The sequence below is a fragment of the Phocoena sinus genome, chromosome 6, assembly GCF_008692025.1.
Source record: "Phocoena sinus isolate mPhoSin1 chromosome 6, mPhoSin1.pri, whole genome shotgun sequence".
NCBI lineage: Eukaryota > Metazoa > Chordata > Mammalia > Artiodactyla > Phocoenidae > Phocoena > Phocoena sinus.
In genome coordinates this window covers 36,158,673-36,182,530 of record NC_045768.1, presented here as the reverse complement: position 1 = coordinate 36,182,530, position 23,858 = coordinate 36,158,673, and positions in this window count along the sequence as shown.

Here is a 23,858-nt window from a genome sequence, read left to right as displayed (position 1 = left end):
ACGGGGGCTTCTCCTTACTTCTTTATTGGGGATGTCCCCCTTCACCACCATCACTCAAAATAACATCTCAAAGAGCTAGGGGTGCATTGGGAGTGGGGAGATGTTTATTACAGCTGAGGGCACCTGGGATGACTTCCAGGTGCAGTGAGATTAACAGGAGTGGAAGGCAGAAAGTCAAGTTACCTTTATCAGCTACTTCTCTCAGCCCCCGTGTCTTCTTTTACAAAGTGAGGAGTTGTGCCCAGTTGCACTCCAGAGCATTCTGGAGACCTGGTTTTTGACTCCACAGCTTTGGATGAGCACACACGCTAGGTTAGATATGTTGGAAACCAAAATATGGTCTAAATGTTTATCAAGTAATTCAACCCAAAATAGCCATCACCTGCTTGGTGCTGAGCAGGTGAGCTAGGTGAGCAGGAACCAGCTTCTATCCCCAGGGACCTCACATGCTAGTAAAGCGTGGGCCCAGGATGCAAAGAGCTGACATAGAGGCAGAAAGTAGGAATGCCCAAGCAGATGTACAGAGGCCATCCCACAGGAGTCTGGGAGAGGGAAAGCTCACCTCTAACTGAGGTGTATGTGCATAGATCTGGGAAGGCTTCCAGGAAGCGGTGGCACTGAGCAGACCCCTGAAGTCTGGTTAGGATTTGGAAATGGAAGGGGACGGACACCCCTCCGTCCTTTACTCAGGGCCTGGCATGCTGGAGAAACCCAGGAAATGCTTAATAACAACTGCTGAGTCCCTGAACTTTGCAGTTTCCTCTGTTGGGTCCCTCAGGACATCATACCGTGTTTACACAGATTAATCCTGCGAGCAGGATGGCGAAGACAAACTCAACACATCACTTTGTCAGGGCTCTGTTTTGAGACGCCGAGAGCCTGGTCAAGAACCATTTCGAGACAAGGTATGGAAAAACATTTGGAGCCCAGGTAAAGAGGGAGTTGTCGAGACACTGGAGACAGGAAGGGCACCCAGTTACAGAAAGTACAGATGGGCCCCACAGGAAGTGGAAAGACCTCAGGCATCTATTTTTTCCACTTTGCCAGCTGCCCCCTCAGCCCTTCACTACAGAACGTTTGGTTTCTTATTTTTTGTCTCTTGATCTCCTGTTTTGTTCTGCTGGCTCTGCAGACTGGCTTTGTCTGCTTGTTCATCTTCTTACACGTGACCCATCGAGACCTCTATAAAATGGTAGCTCCGGGCTGCCAAGGCCTTCCTACTCCAATCCGTGCGGCTAACTGGCCAGCGCCAGGGGCGTCTGATTCCGAAGTCTTGGGTGAGAGAATCTGCTGGGTCAGCTTACGTAAGATGTCAGTCCCTGGTCCAGTCATCTGGGAGCAGGGGCAGGTGGGGCCCTCACACATGATAGCTGTCTCCTTGCCAGCTGTGTATGTAATAGATAAGAAAACAATAATAGTTCTTTATTATGTCTCTTCCTTTTAGAAGTCGAGTGACTTCCCTGGCAGTCCAGTGGTTAAGACTCCATGCTTCCAATGCAGGGGGCACGAGTTCAATCCCTGGTTGGGGAACTAATATCCTGCATGCCACAGAGCCCGGCCAAAAAAAAAAAGGGAAGTTGAAATTATATTTCTCTCTTTAGAGGAATATAGAGCAGTGATGTATAATAGAACTTTCTACAAATGATGGAAATGTTCTATATCCAATACAGTGACCACCAGCCACCTGTAGCTATTAAACACCTGAAGTGTGGGCAATGCAGCAGAGGAACTGGATTTTTAATTTTATTTGATTTTAATGAACTTAAATTTAAATGTAAATAGCCACTCGTGGCTAATGGCTACTATACTGGACAGTGCAGCATAGCATTATTTTTAAAAATTAATTAATTTATTTTTATTTGTTTATTTTTGGCTGCACTGGGTCTCTGTTGCTGTGTGTGGGCTTACTCTTCGTTGCGGTGCGTGGGCTTCTCATTGGGGTGTCTTCTCTTGTTGTGGAGCATGGGCTCTAGGCACACGGGCTTCAGTAGTTGAGGCACGCAGGCTCAGTAGTTGTGGCACACGGGATTAGTTGCTCTGTGGCATGTGGGATCTTCCTGGACCAGGGCTCAAACCCGTTTCCCCTGCATTGGCAGGTGGACTCTTAACCACTGTGCCATCAGGGAAGCCCAGCATAGCATTATTAAGCTTATCAGCCACACCACACTTGAGGCTCTCAGGTGGAACAAAACGAGGTAGAATGAGGAGAACAAAACATAGAAACAAAGGAAGAAGTTTAATTACAACTGGACAGAAGTTAGAGAGGATGCGTGTTTTTGTATGAGAGGGCATCTGAGGTGGCATAAACTGAGTTGTGAGCAGTAAGAGGCAAGGAGAAGCGGGTGCTTGATATATTCAGTATTCTCAGGGAGGGTTAGATAAGGAAGGTGTGGAAACAGCAGAGGTCAGACAGTTCCATGTCTCGGCCACCAGGAGTCCCCATAGACCCAGCACAGCTTGGGTGCAGAGATCAGCGGTGAGGTGTATGTGGTGGGAGAGGGAGGATGAGATACAGAAAAGCAAGCGCTGGGTGGGTCACAGAGGAGTGGGGGTAATGGCTCATCACTCTGTGCTAAGCGCCACTTTAAGTACCTTATAAATAACAGTTCTGTGAGGTATGTACATAGTATTTTATCACCCCCATTTTACAGATGGGCAACTAAGGCACAGCGAGATGGATACCTTGGCCAAAGTCACAGAGTGTTAAGTTCATAGTTAGGAAATAAAGTCTGGGTTTATTAAAGTCTGGCTCCAAAGTCTGGGTTAACTGTGATGCTCTGTTACTCCCAGGGGGAGCCTGCCTCTATATGGTTCTAGCCCAGCCTAGAATGTGTAAGTATGTCACCACTCAACTGGGTTATCTTCATTCATCTCTTACTATTAACCTGTGGGGAATGTTTCCATGAAATATTGTAGTCTTTTTCCTTTTTTCTTTTGCCTACAGCCACTTTTCGTTCATTTATTCATTCTTGGATTCAACAAGTAAACATGGAACATGCTATGTGCTGAGGCTGGGCATACAAAGAATCAAAGAACTTGCTTGGGGCCTCACAGCTCATCAGGGAGATAGGAAATGGAAATACCTGCTACACAGGGTATGAAGGGCTGAATGTCTTGGGATAGGGACAGAAGCACAGGAATGGGGTCCTGACCAGTTGGGATGTTCTAGGTTTCTTGGAGGAGGGGGTCCTGGAGCTGAACTTAAGGACCAGGCAGCCTTTGAACATGTCCCCATGTTTCCATTTTGGGTTTCAGCGCCTTCCTGCTGCCTGCTGACATGATATGTCGCTACAGGGAGGATGACCTTTTACAGGAAATTCAGAGCTCAAATCATCAATGTCCAACTACCCCCGGTGCTGAGTCCCAAGGTTGTCACGGCCTGGCTGCTGGTAATGCCTCCTCCATACACCCTCAGACTTGCGAGAACAGTGAGAGCTTCCCTTCAAGTTCCAGCCTTCAGCGCAGGCCTTGCCCACACTCTGGGCGCCTGGATTCCTCGGAAACTGGCTCCTGGGGCCTGACCAGCAAGGCTTGGAAGCCCAAGTCCCTGCAGACTTGCTAGTTAATGAGTTCGGCAAAAACTAGGTCTGTCTGTAATCGAAATGGGAGCACAAGGCTTGCGCAGTCCCCGAATTAATTCAGTCCTGTTAGAAAGAAGCAAGGCAGAGTTTCTGCTGCTGCCTGCAGGATCCACAGAGCGGTTCTGAGTGCCACTACTTCCATTTTGGGACCCGTTGTTTCTCATCACTTCAGCATAATCATGAAAACATTCTCCAAGTCTATTATTCCTGTCTCCTGCTGCCACACTGAGGCAGTTGTTAACAATGCCCTCTGCCCGCCCCAGACCCCTCCTCTATTTAAATACTAGTCTGATGGGCAAAGAGAGCATTTAATGACTGCTCCAGACTAAAAAGTTCCTATTATTTTATTCCCTTCTTACTCTCGCTTGATTTCCTCCTAGATGGGGACAGGTGGGTACAAAATAAATGAAGCTGGAATTAAAAATGCAAGAAGACAGGTCTGGATAAGGTGGAGAAATTGGATGTGGCTCAAAAATTTGTCCAGGTCGTTATGGATGTGTCCTCTGTGAGCTTGCAGGCCACCAGCACTACCACCCCCAGCCTGGCTGTCCTCTGAATGGTCTGGGAATAGGGAATCAGAGTGACCAAAACTTTCCCTCCCATTGGAGTTGTCTGCATATCCTGACTGAAAGAAAGGAGAAATTCAGCAAGGGGAATTTACTGTGGCGGCCAAGAAGCGGTGCAGACAATGCCAGCTTCAGGCTACCTTGATCCCCATACCCTTTGCCCCCAGTTTAAATAGTGCATAGCCTTTGTGCCATTCTTCCATCCTGTCTTTATTCAAATGTAATCGCCTCTGGGAAGCCTTCCTTGATTACCCCTCTTCTGTGCTCCCTCCAAACCCTGTTTATGTCCCACTTACTGGTCTATCGTGCCCTTCTGCATTACAGGCCTGTCTCCACTTTCCATGGCTGCTGATTCTTGTACAGAGGAGGTTTTGGTGACGTGTGCTGGGTGACGACTCTTCTTTCCCTGCTTGCTTGCTGTGTGACCTTGTGTATATCTGTCTCTGGTCCTCAGCAACTCCAGTTGCAACACAGGGATGCTAAGACCTACTTACAAGGCTGTTCTGAGGAGTAAACTAGATCCTAGCTTCCCTCTCTGCCTCACAACCCTTTGTATTCACTACTATTAGGGCACTGGGGCTCTGGAGCCAGACCAACATGGCTTTGAATCCTGCCTCCACCATTTTCTAGCTGTGTCTTCGGTCCGGTTACAATCTCACTGGGGCTCTGGAGCCAGACCAACATGGCTTTGAATCCTGCCTCCACCATTTTCTAGCTGTGTCTTCAGTCTGGTTACAATCTCTCTGGGCCTCTGTTTCTTCATCTATAAAATAATGATGATGACTCCTAACCCCTATCTCATACACTTGTGGGGAGGATTAAGTGGGATAAAACATGTGAAGTGCCTAGCATAGGCCTGGCACAGAATAAACATTCAGAAGCTTAGCCATTATTATTGCTGTTTTTACTAAACTTGTGAATTGGTGGGGCAGCCATGTCAGCCTAGTACAACGCCCAGTGACCAGTGAGTGTTGAATATATAAAGAAAAGGAAAATGTTTTCAATCTAAGCTGGGGAGTATTGTACAAATGCAATGCTCGATAATGTTACCCTTTGTCAATCAGGAATGATTAGGACATGATGTAGGTGATCAGGGAATATGGGCCTGAGAAAGTGCCTGGGGGGTCCCTGCCCCTCCCTAACTGTCACGGTCCCCTTCAGCCTCCCAGCTCTCCCAGGTTCTGCGAGATGCAGGTGAGCTGGAGGTGACAGAAACTCACGCACTGATAGCCAGAAATTTAACCTAGAAGGAAAGAAAATCCATGGCTGCCAGCTTACATGCAGCCAGGAGCAATTGCTAGTGAGTCAAGGTCGATGGCCAGACAGACGGGAGGAACCAAGGGGAGGGTTGGCATTTGCTGAGGTTGCTAATTTCCAAGCTCTGGCCTGTGCTGGAACAGCAGCAGCGTGCTTGTGGAGACCTTGGCTTTCCTTCCAGGCTGAGATGGTCTGGGGCTTCCTCGAGCCATCCACTGGAAAGACTTGCTGGCCCAGAGCCATGCCCATGTTTGTATCTGTGCCTATGTCTGCATCTATAATAGCTAGCATTTAATAAGGGCTTATCATGGGCCAGTTTACATGGACAAACCTGAATATTACACAGGCTTGTCCATGACACAGATACTGCAGTTTTCTCACTATAAAATGGGGACCATAACAGGCCCCACGGGTATTAGTCAGCGTCAGCTAAGTTATGCTTTGGTAACAAGCGCCTCGTAGATCTCAGTGGCTTAAAGTGGCCTCAGTCACACCACGTGTTCCTCTTGGATCAGCAAGGGCAATGGTCTGTGCTATTGCCATTGTCACCTGGGGAACAGACTGACAGAACAGCCATTATGTGGAAGACCACTGGTCTGTCTCTTTTGTTTTAAATATTTATTTATTTAGGCTGCGCCAGGTCTTAGTTGCAGCATGCAGGATCTTAGTTGCAGCATGAACGTAGGATCTAGTTCCCTGACCAAGGATCGAACGCGGGCCCCCTGCATTGGAAGCACGGAGTCTTAGCCACTGGACCACCAGGGAAGTCCTTGCTGGTCTCTTGACGGAGAGAGAGTGACAAATTGTGCACTGACTTGTAAGGCTTCCTCCTAGAGGCAACAGACAGTGTCTGGTACCCAGTAAGCCCTGCATGGTTATTAGCTAGGAACACCTAGCCTGTTACTATTATTTTGTTTTAAAGATAAGGAAATAGAACACAGAGAGGCCAAGTAACTTACCCAAGGCCACACAGGGATTGCTCACATGTTGCCCTCCTAGCCAGTACACTATACCACCCCACCCCCAGAGTGCTGGGCCGACCTTGAGGGCTGAGCTGGGTCAAGACAGACATGATGTGCCCTTGAGGAACACCCAGTGTATTGGGGTGTGCAAAGGGAAGCTATTATTTAGTGAACACCACGTACACGGACTCCTTGAATTCTCACAGCAGCCCCAAAGTACAGATTATTATTCCCATGGCTAGGATGGGGAGACAGTCTCAGAAATGTGACGTCATTTGCCCCAAACTAAAGGCTGGTTGGGGGTAGAGCCAGAATTCACACCCGCCTGTTGGACTCTGAAGCCTGTGGCTCCTTCACTGCATCAGTGGAGCACGTGGCCAACAGCCTCGGGTGTTTTCTCTAGGACAGAGTTGGCTGTTTGAAGGGACTTGGGTGAATTTAGGGAAGAACAAGCTGCACTATCTACTCCCTAAGAGGAGCCTAAGGTGTGTATGAGAGAGAGAGAGAGAGAGAGATCAGAGAGACACAGAGAGACAGAGTTGAAAACAGAGCGAGGCGGCCCACTCACGAATCATCCTGGTATTAACTCGCTGAGGGAGAAGTACAGGGGAGGTTCTGTGAGGATCCCTGAGTAAGCAGATATGGCTTCCAGTTGGTGGGATTGGGCAGGCTTCAGGGAGAAGGTGGCATTTTCTCCGTGCTTTCTAGATTAGTTGTATCTGAAGATGGGGAGGAAATTGCAGAGGAGGGAGCAATGTGGGCAAATGCTGGGAAGTCGGGATTTCTGTTCAGGGTGTTTGGGGAGCCAGAGTATGGGCTGTTGGGGAGCCAGAGTATGGGCTGTGTGCTGGGAAGAGTGAGACCTGGGATCAAGTCTGATTATAGCAGGGCTACCGCAGACCAACTTTGGGGCTGCCATCCACATTGTAATCATAGATTAGAATGTTTATCATGACACCCCGGCAGATGGCAGCAAAAGTCTGGAGGAAGGGGTACTTGCTGGCCACCTCTGTTTGCCCCCAGCTCTTCTCTCCCTCCCGCCCCCCCCCCCCCCACTTCTATGTGCCCTGCATCCACCAGGCTTCCTACTCTCTGGCTTCCTGTTTAGCCAGTGGGATGCACCAGCAGAGACAGGCGGACTGATGGAGAGAGGTGGGGTATTTATTCCCTCATCTCCCTCCTTTTTGGGTTGGCAGTGGCTGTGACCCTCTATCAAGGTCCCCCGCTCTTATAAGGTGCCTCTTACCAGAGATGTGGCTCAGTTGGGGTTTCCGTAACTGCTTTCTCCTGATGTCCCTTCACCCTCTCTTGCTAGGGTGTTTCACCATCTTTTGCTGGTTTTTCTTAATTCTGGCCTCACCTTGGTAAACCATCTTTTCACTAAACTCTCTCCAACCACCCATTTTGAGTGAGCCGTCTGTCTCCTGCCAGTACAGGGCTCTTTCCTAATTGACCCAGAGATGCCATTTGACTAGCAGCCACTTCGAAAGCCTTCTGACCTTATTCTGTGGCATTTGGGGAGTTATTCCCATCAGGGGACCAGGAAGCAGCCCAGACTCCATCACTCATGGGGTGGCTGAAACAAAAGTGCAGGGGCAGAGCAGGGGCACCAGAGCATGGTGAGATCTTTTGCCTTTTTCCAGACTCCTGGCACCTAGCAGCATCCCTATGAATGTTGTGCTGAGATCACCTGAATTCTGAAGCCAGGGCAGGAGAAGCTCAGAGCCTCAATGAAAGTAACCTACAGGTGCTGCTCCTCGCTGCTCTCACCTGCAGGTGCCCCTTAGATTATGAGTCCTCGGAGGGCAGCTGGGCCTCTCCCATCTCTGTCTCTGCCAGCACAGCCCTGTGGGAGCAGATGGGGAGTGGCTAGTGGAATGGCCAGAGCCGGCTTGAGCTGATCTGAGGGCTCCTTTGGGCATTCCCCAGGTTTCCACTGGAATGTACACCTGCCTTTATCCGGGAAAAGCCTGACTTAAAGGGATTTTAGAAAACATCATTTTATTCTTTTTCGAAATGTACGGAAAGTAATCAGGAACATTTCTCTTGAGTCCAGTACTATTTCTTCTCCAGTTCACTGCCCCTCAAGCCAAATCCCAAAGTCTGCTTTAATGAATATAGAAAACTCACTTGTCATTGGTTGGACAAAAGCTAATGGACTGGAGTCCTTGAGGACAGTGGGTCTCTTGAGCAAATTAAACAGTCCCCTTGCAATCTTGAAGTCTATGTTAAATTGCTTATCAAACCCTTCCCAGGTAGCGTTAAGGAGACAGGAAGAAGGAAGTAATTTCAAAACAGTTTTGTTTTGAAAAAGTCACACTAGCTTGGGGAAGGATCCATAAATATACTTCACCTCTGGTGTCACGCTTACCTTCACTCGCGGCAGACATTACTAATCAATCATGTATTCTTTCCTATTCACTCAAAACCAGGGCCTAGGGTAAGTGAGTCTCCATGATTTTGGTGGTCAGAAAAGAAGATGAGTCAGGGGGCAGAGGAATGAGCCGGCACCAGGAAACCTGACCCCAGTTCTGCTGTGATCTCCTTCTTTGAGTCTAGTTCCCTCTTTGTTCAAATGGGAATCCTTCCTAGTCTGCCACCTGATGCTGTTGAGAGGATGGTCAAGGTCATGACCAGAGGAGCTTGCCAGTGCTGTGGAGTGCCGCCTTGCCAGCTGGACCGTCATGGTTGGGCACTGCCACTGAGCACATTCAGAAACGGGCTCTCCAAGGAGTCCAGATAGTCCTTCTGAGGTTTCATCATCATGGGTCTGTCGATGTTTGGGTCCCATGTGCTGTGTAACCACATGTGGCTGTGGGGTGAGGGATGTGACTTGCAAGGATGCCCTGGGTCCAGGGCTCTGAGGGCAGCATCAGAGAAGCAGATGATGGAGCACGGGGGAGGAGAAGGGAGCCTTATCCTAAGTGGCAGCAATTTACTCGATTGTTCATTTATTCCTTCGTAAATGTTTCCTGCCAGGGCCTGAGCTGGGCTTTGCCGACTCACTATCAGTTCAAGTTGGAGCCGGCTAACGCCCTTCTCTGACCTGCGGTTTCATGGGTGACAGGGGCCTTAGGAAAGGGTGCGGCTTTGGAGAAAGTTCCGCTGCTGACTGGCTGTGTGTCCTTGGGAAAGCCATTTCACCTCTCTGAGTCTCAGTTTCCTCATCTGCGGAGTTGGGGTAAGATGGCCCTCAGGGGGTTCTCATGGGGATTAAAAGAGATCATGCATGTAAAAATGCTTGCCACGTAGTAAGCACTCTGGAACGTTGGCCAACTGCCTGGTATCAGGACCAGTAATGCCTCAGCCAGTGCTTACAGAAATGGAATTCAGTGCAAATACCCAAAAGAGGGGCTTTCAGAGTGCTGGAAACGCTTTTACATTTGCACAGGGAGAAAACAAATATTATTTGCCGTTAACCGTGGGGAGCAGGCTAAAGGCTCGGAGTGAGGCCACTGGAAATTGAATAACTTCACTTGCATCAATTTCATTCAATTTGTAAGCACTTGTCTCTGTATTCAGGAGGAAAAATGAATTCAGCTCAATCAGTCAGCCTGTTCCGGGTGGTTTGGGGGAAGCCACCCTCTCTCAAAGGCCCAGGGGATTCAGTGCCGCCTGGAGCCACGTGTCTGGAACTTGGATGTTTTTGCGGTGAGCTGGGAATAGTCCAGGCTTAATCACTGCCTTGTTCTTCTTCTGCACTCCCAAATCAGGCACCTGCAAGGGGCAGCTTTGAGAAGGTGTCTCAGCCCCAAGTTGGGGGACATTTACAGAGGGTCAACAAGGACTTCAGTGGCTACCCTTGTCCACGGCTCAATGGCCTGGGAGTGACACAGAAGCAGAACAGGGGCACGTTCACCCAGGAAAGACAAAGAGCAGATGGGGAGGAATTCCAGAAAGCAGCCACTGTTTCTCTCTATCCTTCCTTCTCACCTCTGTTTCCCAACACTTAACCTGAATTGCCCTGAGCATGCCCCTGGCCACGATTTAGTACAGAAGTAGCCTTTCTTCGGGCATGGACATCACCGTAGAGGAGTCCAGAACTGGATCTCCAACACTCACCTTGTCACTCCTGCCCTGGCCCATAAGTAAAGGTTTGACCCCAGAAACTTAAAGGAAAGGAGATCCTAAACATAGACATCATTTAAACCTTTACAGCTCCGTTTGCCATCTTCTCTCTCCTGTCTCTCCCCTCTTCCGTGCCTGCCATTACGCTTGAAGTTCCACGGGGATTCTTTATGTTAGGATTTTCCACCATGAGCTGCTCTTATATAAATTGAATGTTTGGGCACAACAGTTGCTACTAAAGGCACGAAGAAGTAAAAATGACCTATATTCTCCCCTCCCTGGCCACTGACTGCTGTGGAGTGACAGGTAGGTAAGAACACTTAAATGAGGCCGAGATGGATGGCCAGGGTGAGAGAGGTGAGCCCTCGAATGGGGGGCCAAGGTTTGCGTTGGTCCTGCCCTACCTCCTTGATAAAAGGCAAATAGGAAAGGGGGAAGGAGGAGGAGGGTCTCATGGGAGAATTCCGTCTGTAGGCGTTCGTGCTCAGTCGAGAAGCCAAGCCGGACTCAGCCCTGCCAGCCTCCCGCCCCAACCTCCCCACGACGGAACAAGCTCTGATTGTGTTAAATGTTGATGATTCTCGTGCCACAGCTCCGCGGGGACAGATTCTGGTGAACATGATAGATAGACCTTGGAGTGGGAAAGCAGATGATGTTTGAAAGCATAGCACCGGGGGAAAACCAGTCTGGGGCTTAGAGAAAAGAGCACGTTTTGTTTGTTTTTGTTTGTTTCAGCTGGATTTGTTCAAGGGAGGTGGAGGGGGCACTGCAAAATGCCCTTTTTGGTCCGCTGTGGAAGCTTAGTCCTTGGGTAGCTGCCATTTAAGCATATCCTCTTCGGCAATGTCAGAAGCCCCCACTCCGGGTCTGGCCTTGTGGGGTCTCCAGGGATGCAGAAAGAAGTTGATGTGGTCCCTGCCCTGAGAGCCTCAGTCTTGGGGGAGACAGAGCACGCACAGACAGGGATGATGCAGAGCGACTCATGTGGTGATGGGGGAGGGTACGAGGGGCTGGAGGATGGAGGCAGGGGCAGCTGATGTGCATGTGTGTGGGGGGGGGTGTGCACGTGCACACGTGTGTACATGGACATGTGTGTGACTGGCTGAAGAAGATTGAGAGGATCAGGGAGGAGGGGATTCCTGCATGCTTGTGCCTGGGGGGTCGGGGTGATAAGCTTTCATTATGGGTGGTGGCGGGCACCAGGGTCTCATGCAGAGGAAAGGCAGGAGTAAAAGCTGGAGAGGAAGCAGGGACCAGCTCATGGTGGCCTTGTGTGCCAGGCCCCTCCTGAGGGCAATGGGGAGACATGAAATGGTTTTAATAAAGTGAGGAACCTAGTAAGGTTGGAGTTTTAGGGGGAAGGGTCCCTCAGGATGGTAGGGAGGGCAACAGACACAAGAGGATGGTCAGGGAACTATATGAGAGGGGAACTCCATTCACTCTCTCCCTCAACCTTAGGCTATATTTGTGAGGACCAAAAAAAAAAAAAAAGATGGGAAACCAAGGAGAATTTCCAGAGGGGATTTCTGACTTCCTGTTGGTCAGAGTGGAGTGGAACAACATACCCATGGAGCACAGTTATCCGACCTGCAGGCTGGGATGGAGAGGCAGGGAGCCAGAGAGCCAGGGAGATAGGAAGAGAGGGACAGTGTAATCATGCAGTGGTTGGGGCACAAGCTTTGAAATCAGACAGACCTGGCTTCCTATTCCAACTCCAAGGCTGTGTAACTGTAAGCATGTTATTCAACCTTTTTTGCATCAGTCAGGGTAGTCTAGGGAATGCCGCAGTGACAAACAGCTCTGAAATCTAAGTGGCTGTAAATGACAGAGGTTTATTTCTTGCTCATGCTACTTTTCATTAGAGGTCATAATAGTAACTCCATAATAGTAAGTCCAGAAACCAGGTTGATGGACGCTTCTTTTCATTACAGCTTCTCCAATGACTAAGGCCCCGTGGAGAGAGCACAGTGACTCACTTAAAATGAGCCGCCTCACTTCCACTCTCATTTCATTGGCTAGAGCTTGTCTGGCTGTGACTATCTTCACAGGGTGTGGGGCAGTGAGAATTGGGATAGTGGTGAGCAGTTTACAAAGTGAGTCTCAATTTCCTTATCTGTAAAATGGGAACAAAACTACCAACCTCGGGTGGGCATCTTGAGTCTAATGAGAGAATGCACATCAAGGTCTAGTCGCACTCAGACAATGACAGCCGGGGAAAAAAAGATATGGGCCAAGAGGGAAATAAAGCGTTTGTTGCTTTTGGAGTTTCCTAGACAGCATGGTCCATTTGCCCGGAAAAAGCTGCTGTGCCTGGAGTAGCTGGAGCTAGCGCTTTTGCCTTGCTTGGGACCCGGGGAGTCCCTGGTGCTTCTGGAACTCCTGCTTGAGAAAGACTTTCCCACCTCCAGGAGTCTCAAGGCTGAGCTGGGTGTTCTCCGAGGCAGCCTCAGGCCTTCTCTCCAAGACCATGCATTTCAAACACCAACCTAATGCGTTTGCTGCTGCCGACGAGGCCTCGTGGAAATTGCATTTGTATTCCAAGAATCAGTTTCCATTCATCGCCGTGAAGCATGATACCTGGGGGAAGCGGTAACTGAGACTTTGTGAGTCTCCAAAGACAGGAATGTGTCTGCACGAGCTGAGTAATTAGAGCGGTTTTCCGCACACACGCCTAATCTTTATTTAAGACATTTCACTTAGGTATACATCTAAGTTTTTCAAAAGTCAGTTAGATTTGAGACATGTGTATCATCCAACAATCTCTCTTCTCTATTTTAGAATAGTTGAATAAGCACCAATAACCATAATTGCAAATGTTTACTGAGCCTATGTGCTAAGCAACTGCACTCCACACTTAACTTGGAATAACTCAGTTTTCCTAATAACCCTCTGTTCTTTCTTGTACATGATCTTAGAAACTCACGGGACTCTCACTTGTTTCCATATGAAGGAGTCTTTAGTGATCTTTAAGGGGAAAGTGGTGAATAAATGGAGAGTATTTTGTCTGTGAGACTAAGAAAATAATGGTAGCTAATATGTATATGGAGCTATTATGTGCCAGGCACTGTTCTAAACGCCTCCCATGTGTTAAGTCATTAATCCTCTCAGTAGCCCTGTGAGAACAGGTACTATTATCCCCATTTTACAGTTGAGGTAACTGAGGTATAGAGAGATTACATGACTCTCTCAACGTAATCATAGCCAATAGGTGCTAGAGTCAGCACTTGAAACCAGATAGTCAGGCTCTTCACCACTCTACCATACTGGCTCTTGGGGTCTGGCAATCTCGATGTCCTTAACTACTGTAGGGTCTGGCATGTGGAAGAGGATGACAGGAAGGCTTTTCACTAACTTCTAGGTCAACAGAACCAGGACCAATGGCATAAGACACAAAGAGGCAGATTTGGACTCCACCTAAGAAAAAACTTCTCTCAACTAATGTGGTTTAAATATCAAAACAGAGTTCCTTGTGGGCAGTAAGCTCCCATCACCAGAACGCCTCAAGAGTAGACTGGATGACCTCGCCCAGGGAGCCTTGGGTACAGTTCCTTCCTTGGGCTTGAGGTTGACTTAGATGGCCTCCATGGTCCTTTGATGTGACAATTTTATGAACACAACAAATATCATGACATCTGAGTATGGCAAATAGTTCTTAAACTAACATATCCTCTCCCTACTTAAAATTAGGAGCAGATGGCCAAGGCACATGAGTGGCTAATATGAAGGCCCAGGATACTGTACCAGAGCTCAGTGGTGTCATCAAATCAAACTTACGGTGAAGGTACTCTGACGCATATAATGATGCAAATAATTGTTGTTACCTGGATGATCAATTATCCTAAGTTCGCTTCGTTGACTCTAACTAGGGTAATTTTCATTAGTCAAACCTGCATTTTTATGTTTTTCATTTCTAGCTTTATTAATTTCCCTTTCACAGCAATGCTGAATTTGGTAGTCTCTTTTGGTGCTCTGTAGGGTTTTTTTCTTCTTGGTGCAGCCACTAGAGGATGAGAAGTTGTTGGAGATGGTGGACGGGACGGTCACTTGTTCGTTGGCCTGGGAGAGCCAGGCAAGGGCCAAGGACCCAGCTGGTGAGCAGGAGCTGTGGGCAGGCGAGACTGACAGGAACACAGGGCAGACAAGCTTGGGAGTCTGGAGGGAGGAGAGAAGCTGGCAGCAGAAAGTGCAGTGACCCCCCCTCCAAAAAAAAACAAAACAAAACACAACCAGACCCTTGGGGCTGAAAGCCCAGGGCAAGGGGAAGGAATTGGTCACAGGCTATGAAACAGGGTAAATGCAGGAGGAACTGTGTGGATGAGATGTGGCCCCCACTTCAACTTCTGGCCTTTTGTCTGGGTCCCCTGGTGCGGGAGGCAGTTCTAGGCAGGAAGGCATAGGTTCTGGATGTAAGGACAAGAAATCAGTGGTAACCGATGAATAAAAAGGACCCAGCACAGGAGTCCCAGGAGCTCCTGGTAGCAAATCCAGACCAGTGCTTGTAGGCAAACCTCCTCCCTGCTCAGCTCTTACTCTCAGGGGGGTGGAGGGCACAGGGCCAGGATGCCAGTCCCAGCGATGCCCTGATTCAACGTGAAGCCTTGCCAACTGCACTTCCTTCTCTGGCCTCAGTCCCTCATCTCTACAGTGGGACAACTGGCCTAGATATTCCCTAAGGACCTCCCAGTTCTAAAGCATGGTGAGGGCTCTCAAACATCTTCTCCTTCAAATGGGCTGTCAGGGAGGTTAAACCAACTCTGAGTCTCTCTTTCTCTCCTCTGCGTGAGAATCGAGGATTTCTGCGAGATGGAATTTTTGATTTACAGTCCCAAGAGCAACATGGTACAGGAGGGAATAATAAGCTCTTTAGACTTGGAAGCTCCTGCAAGAAATGATGGATGTCCCCAAGGGAAGCTACATCCAGGAAGATGCCCCAGCCCCGCAGCAGGAATCAATCTCCCTGTCCCCTGAACGCCCAACACCTCCCTGATAGTGTTTTGTACTTGGTATTTCCAGCAGCTGCTTATGTGTCATATCCCCCAATGAGGTCCCAAGCCCCCGACATCAGCAACTGTGCACCTGGTAGGCTCAGGCGAGATCCGAGGTATGGATGCTGTCTGGCTGGACGAGGGGACTTCTCGTATTTTCAACCAAGTGTCTCGCTTCATCTTGTTGGGAAGATCTACTAGGATTTGTGCTGCTTAAATGCACGGAAGCCCTACTACTTTGGAGTTCTTGCAAATAGAAAAAAGGCAATAGGGGTAGGGATGCGGTTCTAGGTGGAAGCTGCCCAGTCTTCTGGAATGCAGACCCCTTGAAGCTTTGTGTCTCCCTCCTGTGGCCCTGACTCCACTGACACTTCAGAGCAGACGCTGGGGGGATGGGACCTGGGCTGGCCTGCAGGCTTCTAAGAAACCTTCTTGCCACTTTCTTAGTGGTGGAGGCCCAAGAGCTGGGACCTGGTGGGGTCACACTCTAAATGATAAAAATCATCACTAATGGTGAGTTTACATTTTGGCAAAGTCTGTGCCAAGCCTTTACCCACTGAATCCTCATCACAACTCTATGGTGGTAGAACTATTATGACTCTTAAGTCACAGATAAGAAAACTGAGGCCCAAATGCACACAGCCAAGGATGCTTTTCCTCTGGGTCCTCACATGGATCCTCTTCATCCCTGTGGCCTGAGCCTTGAGCATTACTTCCACAGACCAGCCTCCTGACCGCCTTCAGTCAAGAGGCTCTTCCCTCACCCCATCATTCTATATCCGGGTCTTCAGACTTGAGCATGGAGCAGAGTCACCTGGAAGGCTTTAGACACAGATTGCTGGGCCCCACCCCAGAGGTTCTGAGTCAGTTCGGCTGGGATGGAGCCTGAGATTTTACATTTCTAACAGATTCCCAGGTAACGCCTATGCTGTTGGTCCAGGAACCAGACTTTAAGGTCTATCAATCATAAGTCTGTTTATTTACTTTGAAATACTAATCAGAGTCTGTAATTGCTAATTTATTTACCTACCTAATTGCTTATTGTCTCCTCCACCAAATCATAAAGTTCAGGAGAGCAAGGACAAAATCTGTTTGGTTTGCTGCTCTATCACCGGCTCCCAGGACAGTGCCCAGCACATGATAGGTGCTTAATACATATTTGTTGAATGAATGAGAGAGTGTGGGAGTCAAGACTAAACCCGATCCTGTCTGACTCGAATCCATGTTCTAAACACCACTCGGGACCATGTGCCTTTGAATTCACACCCTCTGGCTGTGCTGGCCTGTTGTTGCTGGGTGAATGGATACCAAACCTCTCATGTATCCACAGTGACTGTTCCACACAGTCCAGTCTATACCCTGGAAAATACCATGCATACTCTGGAAACTGCCCGAACCTAGAGAGGCCGAGAGGCCGGGCGAGCAGTGTGCGGGGTACTGTGAGAAGCAAGGGCCCCAGTGTCTGACTGTGCCCACACGCGACAGGGCACCCGAGATTCCAGGAGGAACCCACCCACCCCATCATCGGCCTGCTGGCTCTGCTGGGGCTGTGTGCAGCCAGCCCCGGAAGCCCTGGGACCCAGACGGGTCTGACCACTGAGGCAGCTGGTGACACTGGCATCCTTGCTGCCTGTTGAAGCCCACAGCCTTGTCGATGCATCCTCCTGAAGAAGGCAGAGGAAGAATAAAAAGGAGTGGAAGGACAAAAAGAAGATAATATAAGCAAATTGTTGATGTGCTTCTCTTTGGCAAACTAAGTGCTTATTGAAATTAAGATAAGCTTGACAGACTTTTGTAAGCAGTTTAGGGGCCTATCTGAGAATATCTTGCCTTGAGAGACTTGTATTGGAACTCACCCCACAACTAACAATGTGGTCTCTGTCATTTAACTCAAAAGTCCCTCCTGGACCCACACAATGAAGCGTTAAGGAAATAAAATCTTTTTTTTTTTTTAACATATACAGCAAAGTTTGATTTGTTGAGAACATTTCTTCAACTGACAAGTTACAAGCCATGTCTGAGAGGCCCGCTGGGAACTTTCAAAATTTGAGCAGCAGTTTCTAATCACTGATGATCATTAGCATTTTAGTGAATAGATTTTTGATAAGAAAAATCTTTGCTCTGTGGGAAGAAAAAAAAAACCCTGACATTTGATAATGCAAACAGAGTAGCAATTTTAATTAGGCCTCCAGTCCTCCTTGGTGTGGCAAACATTGCACAAGATCCAGATGTTTTCTATCTTGCAGGATGTGAACTTAAGTCTATGTCAAGCCACTGGTGCTGGGTACCATGCCACCGATTGGGTCTCCAGGGCAAACAATAATAACCACTGTTTACTGAGCAATTATTGTGTGCCAGATGCTGCGCTGTTGCACGTGTATCCTCTCAATTAGTCCTCACATCAATCTGATGAGATAGCTACTATGATGATCAGTCCCATTTTACAGATCAGAAAACTAAAGCCCAGAAAGTTTCACCAACCCAGCATCACCCAGCTTGTTAGTGGTGGAGACACCAACCCAGGTCTATGTGACCCCAGAGTCTCCACACTTACCCACTGGGTCATCCTGCATCCCAGATGCTACTCACTGGGGACAGACAGAGTGAGCAAGCAAGAGCATTGGGCTCTTGCCCTGGCTCTGTCATTGTGTTTGACGAGTCATGTGACCTCCCCCGGCCTCAGTCTCTCAGTCTGTGGAATGGGGATGCTATCAGCCATCTCTCCTTCACTGGACTCTGGGGGGGCTCTGAGGAAAGAGTGGCTGTGCTAGAACATTTTTTCCTCTTGTAGAACTAGTCCCTGACACTCTGTCTTCTTCCCATTGATCTTAGCCTCACCCTTTGGAGCCACTCAGAGCTCTGATCCCCTTTCCCTGTGATCTTTAGGAATTTGTAATCAGCTCTTGGGTTTTCTTAATTTTATGTTCTCCAGACTGAACACCTCTGACTCCTTCATCCAGTCTCCATTTGCCATGGCACTGAGTTTCAACAGTCTCTGTAGCAGAGGTCTGTCATCAGCAAAATGGGTTTAATAATGGTCATTGTGAGGATTGAATGGGCTTATGTATGATGCTATGAGAACAGGTCTGGCACATCATATGCATGCACGCACGTGTGTGGTTCCTGCCCAATTTCCATTCTCCTCTTTACTTAGTGACAGAATCTTGATTTTGTTTTGAACATCAGGAGAACAACATTTTCCAGCTTTCCCTGCATATCGGGGTTGACCCATGAGGTATAATTTGCACACAGTGCAAAGATCTTAAGTGAACCATGCCATCAGTTTTCACGAATGCACGTCAAGGCAAAACATTGCTAGGCAATCCCCTCTCTCCCCCGAAAGCAAACACTAATCTGAGTTCTATTAACACAGGCCAGTTTTGCTTATTCTACAATAAATGGATAAATGGAATCATATATTTTACACTTTCTGTGTTTGGCTCCTGTCCTTCGTCGTAGTGTTTTTGAGATTCATCCATGTTCTTATATGTATACGTAGTTCGTTTCTTTGTCTTACTGAGTGGTATTCCACCGTATGACTATACCCCAGTTACTAATTCATTCTCCTGTTAATAGACATCTAGGTTGTTTCTAGCTTTTAACTATCATTATAAAATTTCTGTGACAATTCTTGACCTAACCTTTTTGTAGATACATGTTTTAATTTCTCTTGGATGAATACCAAGGAAATTTTGGAGAAATTGCAAAGATATTTTTCAAAAGTGGTTGTACCATATTACACTCCAAACTGTGGGAGTTACAGTTGCTCTACATCTCCAACATCTGGTCTTGTCAGCCTTTATCATTTTAGCCATTCTAGATAGTGTATAGTAATATCTCATTGTGATTTGTATTTTCCTGATGACTAATGATGTTAAATGACTTTTCAAGTATTCATTAGCCATTTGGATATCTTCTTTTGTGAAGTGTCCACTCAGATCTTGTCTATTTTTTAAAAAACTGTGCTGCTTGTCTTTATTGTTTGGGTTGTAGGAGTTTATATCTTCTGGATATAGTCTTTTATCAGAAAAGTGTGTTGTGAATATCTTCTCTTCATTCTATGGCTTACCTATTTATTTTCTTTATTTTTTGGCTGCATTGGGTCTTTGTTGCTGTGCGTGGACTTTTTCTAGTTGCGGCGAGCAGCAGCTACTCTTCATTGCGGTGCGCAGTCTTCTCAGTGCAGTGGCTTCTCTTGTTGCAGAGCACGGGCTCTAGGCACGTGGGCTTCAGTAGTTGTGACACACGAGCTCAGTAGTTGCAGCACGTGGGCCCTACAGCACAGGCTCAGTAGTTGTGGCACACGGGCTTAGTTGCTCCACAGCATGTGGGATCTTCCTGGACCAGGGATTGAACCCATGTCCCCTGCATTGGCAGGCGGATTCTTAACCACTGCGCTACCAGGGGAGTCCTTATTTCTTTTCTTGATGGCAGTTGTTTTTTTTTTTTTTAACATCTTTATTGGAGTATAATTGCTTTACAATGTTGTGTTAGTTTCCCCTTTATAACAAAGTGAATCAGCTATACATATACATACATCCCCATATCTCCTTCCTCGTGTGTCTCCCTCCCACCCTCCCTATCCCACCCCTCTAGGTGGTCACAAAGTACTGAGCTGATCTCCCTGTGCTATGCAGCTGATTCCCACTAGCTATCTATTTTACATTTGGTAGTATATATAAGTCCATGCCACTCTCTCACTTTGTCCCACCTTACCCTTCCCCCTCCCCATGTCCTCACGTCCATTCTCTACATCTTCATCTTTATTCCTGTCCTGCCCCTAGGTTCTTCATAACCATTTTTTTTCTTTTTAGATTCCATATATATGTGTTAGCATACGGTATTTGTTTTTCTCTTTCTGACTTACTTCACCCTGTATGACAGACTCTAGGTCCATCCACCTCACTACAAATAACTCAATTTCATTTCTTTTTATGGCTGAGTAATATTCCATTGTATATATGTGCCACATATTCTTTATCCATTCATCTGTCGATGGACACTTAGGTTGCTTCCACGTCCTGGCTATTGTAAATAGAGCTTCAATGAACATTGTGACACATGACTTTTTTTGAATTATGGTTTTCTCAGGGTATATGCCCAGTAGTGGGATTGCTGGGTCATATGGTAGTTCTATTTTTAGTTTTTAAGGAACCTCCATACTGTTCTCCATGGTGGCTTTATCAATTTACATTCCCATCAACAGTGCATGAGGGTTCCCTTTTCTCCACACCCTCTCCAGCATTTATTGTTTGTAGATTTTCTGATGATGCCCATTCTAACTGGTGTGAGGTGATACCTCATTGTAGTTTTGATTTGCATTTCTCTAATTATTAGTGATGTTGAGCATCCTTTCATGTGTTTGTTGGCAATCTGTATATCTTCTTTGGAGAAATGTCTATTTACGTCTTCTGCCCATTTTTGGATTGGGTTGGTTGTTTTTTTGATATTGAGCTGCATGAGCTGCTTGTAAATTTTGGAGATTAATCCTTTGTCAGCTGCTTCTTTTGCAAATATCTTCTCCCATTCTGAGGGCTGTCTTTTCATCTTGTTTATGGTTTCATTTGCTGTGCCAAAGCTTTTAAGTTTCATTAGGTCCCATTTGTTTATTTTTGTTTTTATTTGCATTTCTCTAGGAGGGGGGTCAAAAAGGATCTTGCTGTGATTTATGTCATAGAGTGTTCTGCCTATGTTTTCCTCTAAGAGTTTTATAGTGTCTGGCCTTACATTTAGGTCTTTAATCCATTTTGAGTTTATTTTTGTGTATGGTGTTAGGGAGTGTTCTAATTTCATCATTTTACACGTAGCTGTCCAGTTTTCCCAGCACTACTTATTGAAGAGGCTGTCTTTTCTCCATTGTATATTCTTGCCTCCTTTTTCATAAATAAGGTGTCCATATGTGTGTGGGTTTATCTCTGGGCTTTCTATCCTGTTCCATTGATCTGGATTTCTGTTTTTGTGCCAGTACCATACTGTCTTGATCACTGTAGCTTTGTAGTATAGTCTGAAGTCAGGGAGCCTGATTCCTCCAGCTCCATTTTTCTTTCTCAAGATTACTTTAGCTATTCGGAGTCTTTTGTGTTTCCATACAAATTGTGAAATTTGATGGCAGTTTTTTAATGAACATGAGTTTTAATTTTGATCAAGTTCATTTTCTCCTTTTTTTAGTCTTTAAAAAATTTTTAACTCTTTATTTTATATTAGACTATAGTTGATTAACAATGTTGTGATAGTTTCAGGTGTACTGCAAAGTGATTCAGTTATACATATACATGTATCTTCCTTTTCAAATTCTTTTCCCATTTAGGTTGTTACATAATATTGACCACAGTTCCCTGTGCTATACAGTAGGTCCTTGTTGTTTATACATTTTAAATATAGCAGTGTGTACATGTCAGTCCCAAACTTGATCAAGTTCATTTTCCCAGTTTTTAAAATGCTTTATGCTTTCTGTATCCTTTCTAAGAAATCTTTGGTCATAAAGATATTCTTCTACGTTTTTCTGTTTTCACTTTTACTTTAAGTTATCTAAGCCATGCAGAATTTATTTTTATGTATGGTGTGAGATGAGGGAAGGTTCTTTGTTTTTCATATGGATGTCCAGTTTTTCCAGCACCACTTGCCAAAGACATTTTCCTTTCCTCAAGTCAATGTATGTGTTGACCTATGTCTGGACCCTCTATTCTGTTCCAAAAATTTATTTGTCTATCCTTTTACCAAAATCACGCTGTTTTGATTTTTGTAGTTTTACAGTAAGTCTTAAAATCTGGTAGGAGTCTTTTCATTTTGTAACTCATTTTCGAGATTGTTTGGCTACTGTTAGTCCTTTGCCTTTCCAAATAAAATTCAAAATCATCTTGATTGAGATTACATTAGATCTTTAGATCAATTGAAGAATGTTGATATTGTAATAATATTCCTATTAGTCTTCTAGTCTATGATTTTTCATTCAAGTTTTAATTTACTCAATTTAGGTCTTTTAAATTTATTTTAGCATTGTTTTACAGTTTATATAGTTTCAGTGTAGAAGGCTTTCACACGTTTTGTTAAATATATCCTTAAGTGTTTGACTTTTTAAATGCTATTGTAAATTATATTCATTTTTAACATCATTTTCTATTTGTTCACTTCTAATGTATAGAAGTGCAATTGATTTATATATATATTGTGATATCCTAAATTCTTTTATTAGTTCCAGCAATTTTTTTCTTTGTAGATTCTTTAGGATCACAGTCATGTCATCTGCAAATAGAGACAATTTTAGTTCTTCCTTTGCAATCTGTATGCCTTTTATTTATTTTTCTTGTCTTATTGCACTAGCTAGAGTTTTCCCTTCAATACATCTTGATTTTGGTAAAAGTCAGTCTTTGCACAGGTCTCAAGTTTTTTTGTTTGTGTGTGGGGGGGGGTTTGTTTTTGTTTGTTTTTTGCCTTTCTTCATAAAACGCACAACTAATCAGTTGTAAAAATCCCTTCTACCCATAGAGTTGGTATTTTTCCAGACCTAAGAAGAAACTAAAAAATTTGGCTTAACTCTTTTTTATTCTGGCATGGGATGAAATTTAACTTGCATGGTAGTTATTAGTGCTGTTTGCCACGTACTTTTGGTCCTCTGACCTTCTGGGCACAAGGTGACATTGCACTTCCTGGATACCTTATGGTTAGGTGGGGCCATGTGACTGGTTTCAGCCAATAAGTGAGTGATGAAATGATATGTATCACTTCTGTACCAGGACATTGAACTACTACTGATGCAAGAGTCTCCAGAACTCTTTTTCCTCTAGCATTAACCAGTTTCCTCATATGTTAACCAGTGACGTTTAAGATGAAAGTTACTCTGTCTCCCTGTATCTCTGAATGTCTACAATGAGCAAAGCCCCCACTGCTGACCCACAATGGACATATGGCTTGAGGTAGAAATAAAATTTTGTTGTTTTAAGGCACTGAGGTTTGGGGATCATTTGTTACAGCAGCATTATTTAGCCTATCCTGACTAATTCAACTGCATGAAGTTTTAAGAGAGATGACTAAGCAAAATGATAGGTGGAGGCAATGTAAGAGAACATATTGCTCTTCTTCTCTAAGTGAGACAAAGGCTGTATATCCCCAGAGAAGCCGGCAGTGAACCAGAGCTCAGAATCTTACTCAAGTCTTGTGTATAACCAGATTCCCAGTGCCCGGCACATAGTAGACATTCAAACAAAGTGTTTGCTTGATTCAATTAAGCCAGAGTTCTCCTTTCAGACTGTGCTTTGTAAAGGGGAAGCACAGCATTTTCTGTCACTTTCCCCCACTACCTTCTCATTGCCTACAAATGGGAGTGACAAAAACAACCTGTCCTCAAGAATTGTTGGGAGAAATTGTGCTGATTGCAAAAAACTTTGCAAAATGTAAAATCCTATCTAAGTAGCAATTTTCTCCATTGCTATGCCAATTGTA